Source organism: Camelus dromedarius, unplaced genomic scaffold (assembly GCF_036321535.1).
Source record: "Camelus dromedarius isolate mCamDro1 unplaced genomic scaffold, mCamDro1.pat HAP1_SCAFFOLD_153, whole genome shotgun sequence".
Taxonomy (NCBI): domain Eukaryota; kingdom Metazoa; phylum Chordata; class Mammalia; order Artiodactyla; family Camelidae; genus Camelus; species Camelus dromedarius.
This window is the reverse complement of record NW_026989835.1, coordinates 1,223,656-1,235,661: the sequence shown is the minus strand read 5'-3', so window position 1 is coordinate 1,235,661 and position 12,006 is coordinate 1,223,656.

Genomic DNA, 12,006 nt, shown 5'->3' with positions numbered 1-12,006 from the left:
CTTTTTCTCTGCTTTCTCAGTCTGTTTCCTAGTGCTGGTTTGAAGTTCCTGCAGTTTTCACTGTCAAACCGAGTTGGAGCTAGTACCTCCCCATATATATGTATGGAATGGAGTTTGCAACTGAAAAGAAAATTTGTGTTCACAACCAGCTAGGTGAAGGACGGCTTTCACACACACTTATCTCTCAGAACTGAGCAAGTGGAGAGACGTTCGTTCATCTAGCAACAAGGGAACGGGTTGCAGGAGACACTTTGTCTCTGCTTTCTCAGTCTCTTTCCTAGTGCCGGTTTGAAGTTCCTGCAGTTTTCACTGTCAAACCGAGTTGGAGCTTCTACCTCCCCATATATATGTATGGAATGGAGTTTGCAACTGAAAAGAAAATTTGTGTTCCCAACAAGCTAGGTGAAGGACGGCTTTCACACACACTTATCTCTCAGAACAGAGCAAGTGGAGAGACGTTCGTTCATCTAGCACCAAGGGAACGGGTTGCAGGAGACACTTTTTCTCTGCTTTCTCAGTCTGTTTCCTAGTGCCGGTTTGAATTTCCTGCAGTTTTCACTGTAAAACCGTGTTGGAGCTTGTACCTCCCCATATATATGTATGGAATGGAGTTTGCAACTGAAAGGAAACTTTGTGTTCCCAACAAGCTAGGTGAAGGACGGCTTTCACACACACTTATCTCTCAGAACTGAGCAAGTGGAGAGACGTTCGTTCATCTAGCACCAAGGGAACGGGTTGCAGGAGACACTTTTTCTCTGCTTTCTCAGTCTGTTTCCTAGTGCCGGTTTGAAGTTCCTGCAGTTTTCACTGTCAAACCGAGTTGGAGCTAGTTCCTCCCCATATATATGTATGGAATGGAGTTTGCAACTGAAAAGAAAATTTGTGTTCCCAACAAGCTAGGTGAAGAACGGCTTTCACACACACTTATCTTTCAGAACTGAGCAAGTGTAGAGACGTTCGTTCATCTAGCACCAAGGGAACGGGTTGCAGGAGACACTTTTTCTCTGCTTTCTCAGTCTGTTTCCTAGTGCCGGTTTGAAGTTCCTGCAGTTTTCACTGTAAAACCGAGTTGGAGCTTCTACCTCCATATATATATGTATGGAATGGAGTTTGCAACTGAAAAGAAACTTTGTGTTCCCAACAAGCTAGGTGAAGGACGGCTTTCACACACACTTATCTCTCAGAACTGAGCAAGTGGAGAGACGTTCGTTCATCTAGCACCAAGGGAACGGGTTGCAGGAGACACTTTTTCTCTGCTTTCTCAGTCTGTTTCCTAGTGCCGGTTTGAAGTTCCTGCAGTTTTCACTGTAAAAATGAATTGGAGCTTCTACCTCCCCATATATACGTATGGAATGGAGTTTGCAACTGAAAAGAAACTTTGTGTTCCCAACAAGCTAGGTGAAGGACGGCTTTCACACACACTTATCTCTCAGAACAGAGCAAGTGGAGAGACGTTCGTTCATCTAGCACCAAGGGAACGGTTTGCAGGAGACACTTATTCTCTGCTTTCTCAGTCTGTTTTTTAGTGCCGATTTGAAGTTCCTGCAGTTTTCACTGTCAAACCGAGTTAGAGCTAGTACCACCCAATATATATATTTATGGAATGGAGTTTGCAACTGAAAAGAAAATTTGTGTTCCCAACAAGCTAGGTGAAGGACGGCTTTCACACACACTTATCTCTCAGAACTGAGCAAGTGGAGAGACGTTCGTTCATCTAGAACCAAGGAAACGGGTTGAAGGAGACACTTTTTCTCGGCTTTCTCAGTCTGTTTCCTAGTGCCGGTTTGAAGTTCCTGCAGTTTTCACTGTAAACCGAGTTGGAGCTTCTACCTCCAAATATATATGTATGGAATGGAGTGTGCAACTGAAAAGAAACTTTGTGTTCCCAAAAAGCTAGGTGAAGGACGGCTTTCACACACACTTATCTCTCAGAACAGAGCAAGTGGAGAGACGTTCGTTCATCTAGCACCAAGGGAACGGTTTGCAGGAGACACTTTTTCTCTGCTTTCTCAGTCTGTTTCCTAGTGCCGGTTTGAAGTTCCTGCAGTTTTCACTGTAAAAACGAGTTGGAGCTTCTTCCTCCCCATATATATATGGAATGGAGTTTGCAACTGAAAAGAAACTTTGTGTTCCCAACAAGCTAGGTGAATGACGGCTTTCACACACACTTATCTCTCAGAACAGAGCAAGAGGAGAGACGTTCGTTCATCTAGCACCAAGGGAACGGGTTGCAGGAGACACTTTTTCTCTGCTTTCTCAGTCTGTTTCCTAGTGCCGGTTTGAAGTTCCTGCAGTTTTCACTGTCAAACCGAGTTGGAGCTAGTACCTCCCCATATATATGTATGGAATGGAGTTTGCAACTGAAAAGAAACTTTGTGTTCCCAACAAGCTAGGTTAAGTATGGCTTTCACACACACTTATCTCTCAGAACTGAGCAAGTGGAGAGACGTTCGTTCATCTAGCATCAAGGGAACGGGTTGCTGGAGAAACTTTTTCTCTGCTTTCTCAGTCTGTTTCCTAGTGCCGGATTGATGTTCCTGCAGTTTTCCCATCAAACCGTGTTGGAGCTAGTACCTCCCCATATATATTTATGGAATGGAGTTTGCAACTGAAAAGAAACTTTTTGTTCCCAAAAAGCTAGGTGAAGTACGGCTTTCACACACACTTATCTCTCAGAACTGAGCAAGTGGAGAGACGTTCGTTCATCTAGCACCAAGGGAACGGGTTGCAGGAGACACTTTTTCTCTGCTTTCTCAGTCTGTTTCCTAGTGCCGGTTTGAAGTTCCTGCAGTTTTCACTGTAAAACCAAGTTGGAGCTAGTACCTCCCCATATATATGTATGGAATGGAGTTTGCAACTGAAAAGAAACTTTGTGTTCCCAACAAGCTAGGTGAAGGACGGCTTTCACACACACTTATCTCTCAGAACTGAGCAAGTGGAGAGACGTTCGTTCATCTAGCACCAAGGGATCGGGTTGCAGGAGACACTTTTTCTCTGCTTTCTCAGTCTGTTTCCTAGTGCCGGTTTGAAGTTTCTGCAGTTTTCACTGTCAAACCGAGTTGGAGCTTCTACCTCCCCATATATATGTATGGAATGGAGTTTGCAACTGAAAAGAAACTTTGTGTTCCCAACAAGCTAGGTGAAGGACGGCTTTCACACACACTTATCTCTCAGAACAGAGCAAGTGGAGAGACGTTCGTTCATCTAGCACCAAGGGAACGGGTTGCAGGAGACACTTATTCTCTGCTTTCTCAGTCTGTTTCCTAGTGCCGGTTTGAAGTTCCTGCAGTTTTCACTGTCAAACCGAGTTGGAGCTTCTACCTCCCCATATATATGTATGGAATGGAGTTTGCAACCGAAAAGAAACTTTGTGTTCCCAACAAGTTATGTGAAGGACGGCTTTCACACACACTTATGTCTCAGAACTGAGCAAGTGGAGAGACGTTCGTTCATATAGCACCAAGGGAACGGGTTGCAGGAGACACTTTTTCTCTGCTTTCTCAGTCTGTTTCCTAGTGCTGGTTTGAAGTTCCTGCAGTTTTCACTGTCAAACCGAGTTGGAGCTAGTACCTCCCCATATATATGTATGGAATGGAGTTTGCAACTGAAAAGAAAATTTGTGTTCACAACCAGCTAGGTGAAGGACGGGTTTCACACACACTTATCTCTCAGAACTGAGCAAGTGGAGAGACGTTCGTTCATCTAGCACCAAGGGAACGGGTTGCAGGAGACACTTTTTCTCTGCTTTATCAGTCTGTTTCCAAGTGCCGGTTTGAAGTTCCTGCAGTATTCACTGTAAAACCGAGTTGGAGCTAGTACCTCCCCATATATATGTATGGAATGGAGTTTGCAACTGAAAGGAAACTTTGTGTTCCCAACAAGCTAGGTGAAGGAAGGCTTTCACACACACTTATCTCTCAGAACTGAGCAAGTGGAGAGACTTTCGTTCATCTAGCACCAAGGGAACGGGTTGCAGGAGACACTTATTCTCTGCTTTCTCAGTCTGTTTCCTAGTGCCGGTTTGAAGTTCCTGCAGTTTTCACTGTCAAACCGAGTTGGAGCTTCTACCTCCCCATATATATGTATGGAATGGGGTTTGCAACTGAAAAGAAAATTTGTGTTCCCAACAATCTAGGTGAAGGACGGCTTTCACCCACAATTATCTCTGAGAACTGAGCAAGTGGAGAGACGTTCGTTCATCTAGCACCAAGAGAACGGGTTGCAGGAGACACTTTTTCTCTGCTTTCTCAGTCTGTTTCCTAGTGCCGGTTTGAAGTTCCTGCATTTTTCACTGTAAAACCGAATTTGAGCTAGTACCTCCCCATATATATGTATGGAATGGAGTTTGCAACTGAAAAGAAACATTGTGTTCCCAAAAAGATAGGTGAAGGACGGTTTTCACACACACTTATCTCTCAGAACAGAGCAAGTGGAGAGACGTTCGTTCATCTAGCACCAAGGGAACGGGTTGCAGGAGACACTTTTTCTCTGCTTTCTCAGTCTGTTTCCTAGTGCCGGTTTGAAGTTCCTGCAGTTTTCACTGTAAAACCGAGTTGGAGCTTCTACCTCCCCATATATATGTATGGAATGGAGTTTGCAACTGAAAAGAAACTTTGTGTTCCCAACAAGCTAAGTGAAGGACGGCTTTCACACACACTTATCTCTCAGAACAGAGCAAGTGGAGAGACGTTCGTTCATCTAGCACCAAGGGAACGGGTTGCAGGAGACACTTTTTCTCTGCTTTCTCAGTCTGTTTCCTAGTGCCGGTTTGAAGTTCCTGCAGTTTTCACTGTAAAACCGATTTGGAGCTTCTACCTCCCCATATATATGTATGGAATGGAGTTTGCAACTGAAAAGAAACTTTGTGTTCCCAACAAGCTAGGTGAAGGACGGCTTTCACACACACTTATCTCTGAGAACAGAGCAAGTGGAGAGACGTTCGTTCATCTAGCACCAAGGGAACGGGTTGCAGGAGACACTTTTTCTCTGCTTTCTCAGTCTGTTTCCTAGTGCCGGTTTGAAGTTCCTGCAGTTTTCTCTGTCAAAACGAGTTGGAGCTAGTACCTCCCCATATATATGTATGGAATAGGTTTTGAAACTGAAAAGAAAATTTGTGTTCCCAACAAGCTAGGTGAAGGACGGCTTTCACACACACTTATCTCTGAGAACTGAGCAAGTAGAGAGACGTTCGTTCATCTAGCACCAAGGGAACGGGTTGCAGGAGACACTTTTTCTCTGCTTTCTCAGTCTGTTTCCTAGTGCCGGTTTGAATTTCCTGCAGTTTTCACTGTAAAACCGTGTTGGAGCTTCTACCTCCAAATATATATATATGGAATGGAGTGTGCAACTGAAAAGAAACTTTGTGTTCCCAACAAGCCAGGTGAAGGACGGCTTTCACACACACTTATCTCTGAGAACAGAGCAAGTGGAGAGACGTTCGTTCATCTAGCACCAAGGGAACGGGTTGCAGGAGACACTTTTTCTCTGCTTTCTCATTCTCTTTCCTAGTACCGGTTTGAAGTTCCTGCAGTTTTCACTGTCAAACCGAGTTGGAGCTAGTACCTCCCCATATAAATGTATGGAATGGGGTTTGCAACTGAAAAGAAAATTTGTGTTCCCAACAAGCTAGGTGAAGGACGGCATTCACCCACAATTATCACTGAGAACTGAGCAAGTGGAGAGACGTTCGTTCATCTAGCACCAAGGGAACGGGTTGCAGGAGACACTTTTTCTCTGCATTCTCAGTCTGTTTCCTAGTGCCGGTTTGAAGTTCCTGCATTTTTCACTGTAAAACAGAGTTTGAGCTAGTACCTCCCCATATATATGTATGGAATGGAGTTTGCAACTGAAAAGAAACTTTGTGTTCCCAACAAGCTAGGTGAAAGACGGCTTTCACACACACTTATCTCTCAGAAATGAGCAAGTGGAGAGACGTTCGTTCATCTAGCACCAAGGGAACGGGTTGCAGGAGACACTTTTTCTCTGCTTTCTCAGTCTGTTTCCTAGTGCCGGTTTGAAGTTCCTGCATTTTTCACTGTAAAACCGAGTTGGAGCTTCTACCTCCCCATATATATGTATGGAATGGAGTTTGCAACTGAAAAGAAACTTTGTGTTCCCAACAAGCTAGGTGAAGGACGGCTTTCACACACACTTATCTCTCAGAACTGAGCAAGTGGAGAGACGTTCGTTCATCTAGCACCAAGGGAACGGGTTGCAGGAGACACTTTTTCTCTGCTTTCTCAGTCTGTTTCCTAGTGCCGGTTTGAAGTTCCTGCAGTTTTCACTGTAAAACCGTGTTGGAGCTTCTACCTCCCCATATATATTTATGGAATAGAGTTTGCAACTGAAAAGAAACTTTGTGTTCCCAACAAGCTAGGTGAAGGACGGCTTTCACACACACTTATCTCTCAGAACAGAGCAAGTGGAGAGACGTTCGTTCATCTAGCACCAAGGGAACGGGTTGCAGGAGACACTTTTTCTCTGCTTTCTCAGTCTGTTTCCAAGTGCCGGTTTGAATTTCCTGCTGTTTTCACTGTAAAACCGAGTTGGAGCTAGTACCTCCCCATATATATGTATGGAATGGTGTTTGCAACTGAAAGGAAACTTTGTGTTCCCAACAAGCTAGGTGAAGGACGGCTTTCACACACACTTATCTCTCAGAACTGAGCAAGTGGAGAGACGTTCGTTCATCTAGCACCAAGGGAACGGGTTGCAGGAGACACTTTTTCTCTGCTTTCTCAGTCTGTTTCCTAGTGCCGGTTTGAAGTTCCTGCAGTTTTCACTGTAAAACCGAGTTGGAGATTCTACCTCCCCATATATATGTATGGAATGGAGTTTGCAACTGAAAAGAAACTTTGTGTTCCCAACAAGCTAGGTGAAGGACGGCTTTCACACACACTTATCTCTCAGAACTGAGCAAGTGGAGAGACGTTCGTTCATCTAGCACCAAGTGAACGGGTTGCAGGAGACACTTATTCTCTGCTTTCTCAGTCTGTTTCCTAGTGCCGGTTTGAAGTTCCTGCAGTTTTCACTTTCAAACCGACTTGGAGCTAGTACTTACCCATATATTTGTATGGAATGGAGTTTGCAACTGAAAAGAAAATTTGTGTTCCCAACAAGCTAGTTGAAGGACGGCTTTCACACACACTTATCTCTCAGAACTGAGCAAGTGGAGAGACGTTCGTTCATCTAGCACCAAGGAAACGGGTTGAAGGAGACACTTTTTCTCTGCTTTCTCAGTCTGTTTCCTAGTGCCGGTTTGAAGTTCCTGCAGTTTTCACTGTAAAACCGAGTTGGAGATTCTACCTCCCCATATATATGTATGGAATGGAGTTTGCAACTGAAAAGAAACTTTGTGTTCCCAACAAGCTAGGTGAAGGACGGCTTTCACACACACTTATCTCTCAGAACTGAGCAAGTGGAGAGACTTTCGTTCATCTAGCACCAAGTGAACGGGTTGCAGGAGACACTTATTCTCTGCTTTCTCAGTCTGTTTCCTAGTGCCGGTTTGAAGTTCCTGCAGTTTTCACTTTCAAACCGACTTGGAGCTAGTACTTACCCATATATATGTATGGAATGGAGTTTGCAACTGAAAAGAAAATTTGTGTTCCCAACAAGCTAGTTGAAGGACGGCTTTCACACACACTTATCTCTCAGAACTGAGCAAGTGGAGAGACGTTCGTTCATCTAGCACCAAGGAAACGGGTTGAAGGAGACACTTTTTCTCTGCTTTCTCAGTCTGTTTCCTAGTGCCGGTTTGAAGTTCCTGCAGTTTTCACTGTAAAACCGAGTTGGAGCTTCTACCTCCAAATATATATGTATGGAATGGAGTTTGCAACTGAAAAGAAACTTTGTGTTCCCAAGAAGCTAGGTGAAGGACGGCTTTCACACACACTTATCTCTCAGAACTGAGCAAGTGGAGAGACGTTCGTTCATCTAGCACCAAGGGAACGGGTTGCAGGAGACACTTTTTCTCTGCTTTCTCAGTCTGATTCCTTGTGCCGGTTTGAAGTTCCTGCAGTTTTCACTCTAAAACCGAATTGGAGCTTCTACCTCCCCATATCTATGTATTGAATGGAGTTTGCAACTGAAAAGAAACTATGTGTTCCCAACAAGCTAGGTGAAGGACGGCTTTCACACACACTTATCTCTCAGAACTGAGCAAGTGGAGAGACGTTCGTTCATCTAGCACCAAGGAAACGGGTTAAAGTAGACACTTTTTCTCTGCTTTCTCAGTCTGTTTCCTAGTGCCGGTTTGAAGTTCCTGCAGTTTTCACTGTAAAACCGAGTTGGAGCTTCTACCTCCAAATATATATGTATGGAATGGAGTGTGCAACTGAAAAGAAACTTTGTGTTCCCAAAAAGCTAGGTGAAGGACGGCTTTCACACACACTTATCTCTCAGAACAGAGCAAGTGGAGAGACGTTCGTTCATCCAGCACCAAGGGAACGGGTTGCTGGAGAAACTTTTTCTCTGCTTCCTCAGTCTGTTTCCTAGTGCCGGTTTGATGTTCCTGCAGTTTTCACTGTCAAACCGAGTTGAAGCTAGTACCTCCCCATATATATGTATGGATTGGGGTTTGCAACTGAAAAGAAAATTTGTGTTCCCAACAAGCTAGGTGAAGGACGGCATTCACCCACAATTATCTCTGAGAACTGAGCAAGTGGAGAGACGTTCGTTCATCTAGCACCAAGGGAACGGGTTGCAGGAGACACTTTTTCTCTGCATTCTCAGTCTGTTTCCTAGTGCCGGTTTGAAGTTCCTGCATTTTTCACTGTAAAACAGAGTTTGAGCTAGTACCTCCCCATATATATGTATGGAATGGAGTTTGCAACTGAAAAGAAACTTTGTGTTCCCAACAAGCTAGGTGAAATACGGCTTTCACACACACTTATCTCTCAGAAATGAGCAAGTGGAGAGACGTTCGTTCATCTAGCACCAAGGGAACGGGTTGCAGGAGACACTTTTTCTCTGCTTTCTCAGTCTGTTTCCTAGTGCCGGTTTGAAGTTCCTGCATTTTTCACTGTAAAACCGAGTTGGAGCTTCTACCTCCCCATATATATGTATGGAATGGAGTTTGCAACTGAAAAGAAACTTTGTGTTCCCAACAAGCTAGGTGAAGGACGGCTTTCACACACACTTATCTCTCAGAACAGAGCAAGTGGAGAGACGTTCGTTCATCTAGCACCAAGGGAACGGGTTGCAGGAGACACTTTTTCTCTGCTTTCTCAGTCTGTTTCCTAGTGCCGGTTTGAAGTTCCTGCAGTTTTCACTGTAAAACCGAGTTGGAGCTTCTACCTCCCCATATATATGTATGGAATGGAGTTTGCAACTGAAAAGAAACTTTGTGTTCCCAACAAGCTAGTTGAAGGACGGCTTTAACACACACTTATCTCTGAGAACAGAGCAAGTGGAGAGACGTTCGTTCATCTAGCACCAAGGGAACGGGTTGCAGGAGACACTGTTTCTCTGCTTTCTCAGTCTGTTTCCTAGTGCCGGTTTGAAGTTCCTGCAGTTTTCACTGTCAAACCGAGTTGGAGCTAGTACCTCCCCATATATATGTATGGAATGGGGTTTGCAACTGAAAAGAAAATTTGTGTTCCCAACAAGCTAGGTGAAGGACGGCTTTCACACACACTTATCTCTCAGAACTGAGCAAGTGGAGAGACGTTCGTTCATCTAGCACCAAGGGAACGGGTTGCAGGAGACACTTTTTCTCTGCTTTCTCAGTCTGTTTCCTAGTGCCGGTTTGAAGTTCCTGCAGTTTTCACTGTAAAACCGTGTTGGAGCTTCTACCTCCCCATATATATGTATGGAATAGAGTTTGCAACTGAAAAGAAACTTTGTGTTCCCAACAAGCTAGGTGAAGGACGGCTTTCACACACACTTATCTCTCAGAACAGAGCAAGTGGAGAGACGTTCGTTCATCTAGCACCAAGGGAACGGGTTGCAGGAGACACTTTTTCTCTGCTTTCTCAGTCTGTTTCCAAGTGCCGGTTTGAATTTCCTGCAGTTTTCACTGTAAAACCGAGTTGGAGCTAGTACCTCCCCATATATATGTATGGAATGGTGTTTGCAACTGAAAGGAAACTTTGTGTTCCCAACAAGCTAGGTGAAGGACGGCTTTCACACACACTTATCTCTCAGAACTGAGCAAGTGGAGAGACGTTCGTTCATCTAGCACCAAGGGAACGGGTTGCAGGAGACACTTTTTCTCTGCTTTCTCAGTCTGTTTCCTAGTGCCGGTTTGAAGTTCCTGCAGTTTTCACTGTAAAACCGAGTTGGAGATTCTACCTCCCCATATATATGTATGGAATGGAGTTTGCAACTGAAAAGAAACTTTGTGTTCCCAACAAGCTAGGTGAAGGACGGCTTTCACACACACTTATCTCTCAGAACTGAGCAAGTGGAGAGACGTTCGTTCATCTAGCACCAAGTGAACGGGTTGCAGGAGACACTTATTCTCTGCTTTCTCAGTCTGTTTCCTAGTGCCGGTTTGAAGTTCCTGCAGTTTTCACTTTCAAACCGACTTGGAGCTAGTACTTACCCATATATTTGTATGGAATGGAGTTTGCAACTGAAAAGAAAATTTGTGTTCCCAACAAGCTAGTTGAAGGACGGCTTTCACACACACTTATCTCTCAGAACTGAGCAAGTGGAGAGACGTTCGTTCATCTAGCACCAAGGAAACGGGTTGAAGGAGACACTTTTTCTCTGCTTTCTCAGTCTGTTTCCTAGTGCCGGTTTGAAGTTCCTGCAGTTTTCACTGTAAAACCGAGTTGGAGATTCTACCTCCCCATATATATGTATGGAATGGAGTTTGCAACTGAAAAGAAACTTTGTGTTCCCAACAAGCTAGGTGAAGGACGGCTTTCACACACACTTATCTCTCAGAACTGAGCAAGTGGAGAGACGTTCGTTCATCTAGCACCAAGGAAACGGGTTGAAGGAGACACTTTTTCTCTGCTTTCTCAGTCTGTTTCCTAGTGCCGGTTTGAAGTTCCTGCAGTTTTCACTGTAAAACCGAGTTGGAGCTTCCACCTCCAATTATATATGTATGGAATGGAGTGTGCAACTGAAAAGAAACTTTGTGTTCCCAACAAGCTAGGTGAAGGACGGCTTTCATACACACTTATCTCTCAGAACAGAGCAAGTGGAGAGACGTTCGTTCATCTAGCACCAAGGGAACGGTTTGCAGGAGACACTTTTTCTCTGCTTTCTCAGTCTGTTTCCTAGTGCCGGTTTGAAGTTCCTGCAGTTGTCACTGTAAAACCGAATTGGAGCTTCTACCTCCCCATATATATGTATGGAATGGAGTTTGCAACTAAAAAGAAACTTTGTGTTCCCAACAAGCTAGGTGAAGGACGGCTTTCACACACACTTATCTCTCAGAACAGAGCAAGTGGAGAGACGTTCGTTCATCTAGCACCAAGAGAACGGGTTGCAGGAGACACTTATTCTCTGCTTTCTCAGTCTGTTTCCTAGTGCCGGTTTGAAGTTCCTGCAGTTTTCACTGTCAAACCGAGTTGGAGCTAGTACCTCCCCATATATATGTATGGAATGGAGTTTGCAACTGAAAAGAAACTTTGTGTTCCCAACAAGCTAGGTGAAGGACGGCTTTCACACACACTTATCTCTCAGAACTGAGCAAGTGGAGAGACGTTCGTTCATCTAGCACCAAGGAAACGGGTTGAAGGAGACACTTTTTCTCTGCTTTCTCAGTCTGTTTCCTAGTGCCGGTTTGAAGTTCCTGCAGTTTTCACTGTAAAACCGAGTTGGAGCTTCTACCTCCAAATATATATGTATGGAATGGAGTTTGCAACTGAAAAGAAAATTTGTGTTCCCAACAAGCTAGGTGAAGGACGGCTTTCACACACACTTATCTCTCAGAACTGAGCAAGTGGAGAGACGTTCGTTCATCTAGCACCAAGGGAACGGGTTGCAGGAGACACTTTTTCTCTGCTTTCTCAGTCTGATTCCTTGTGCCGGTTTGAAGTTCCTGCAGTT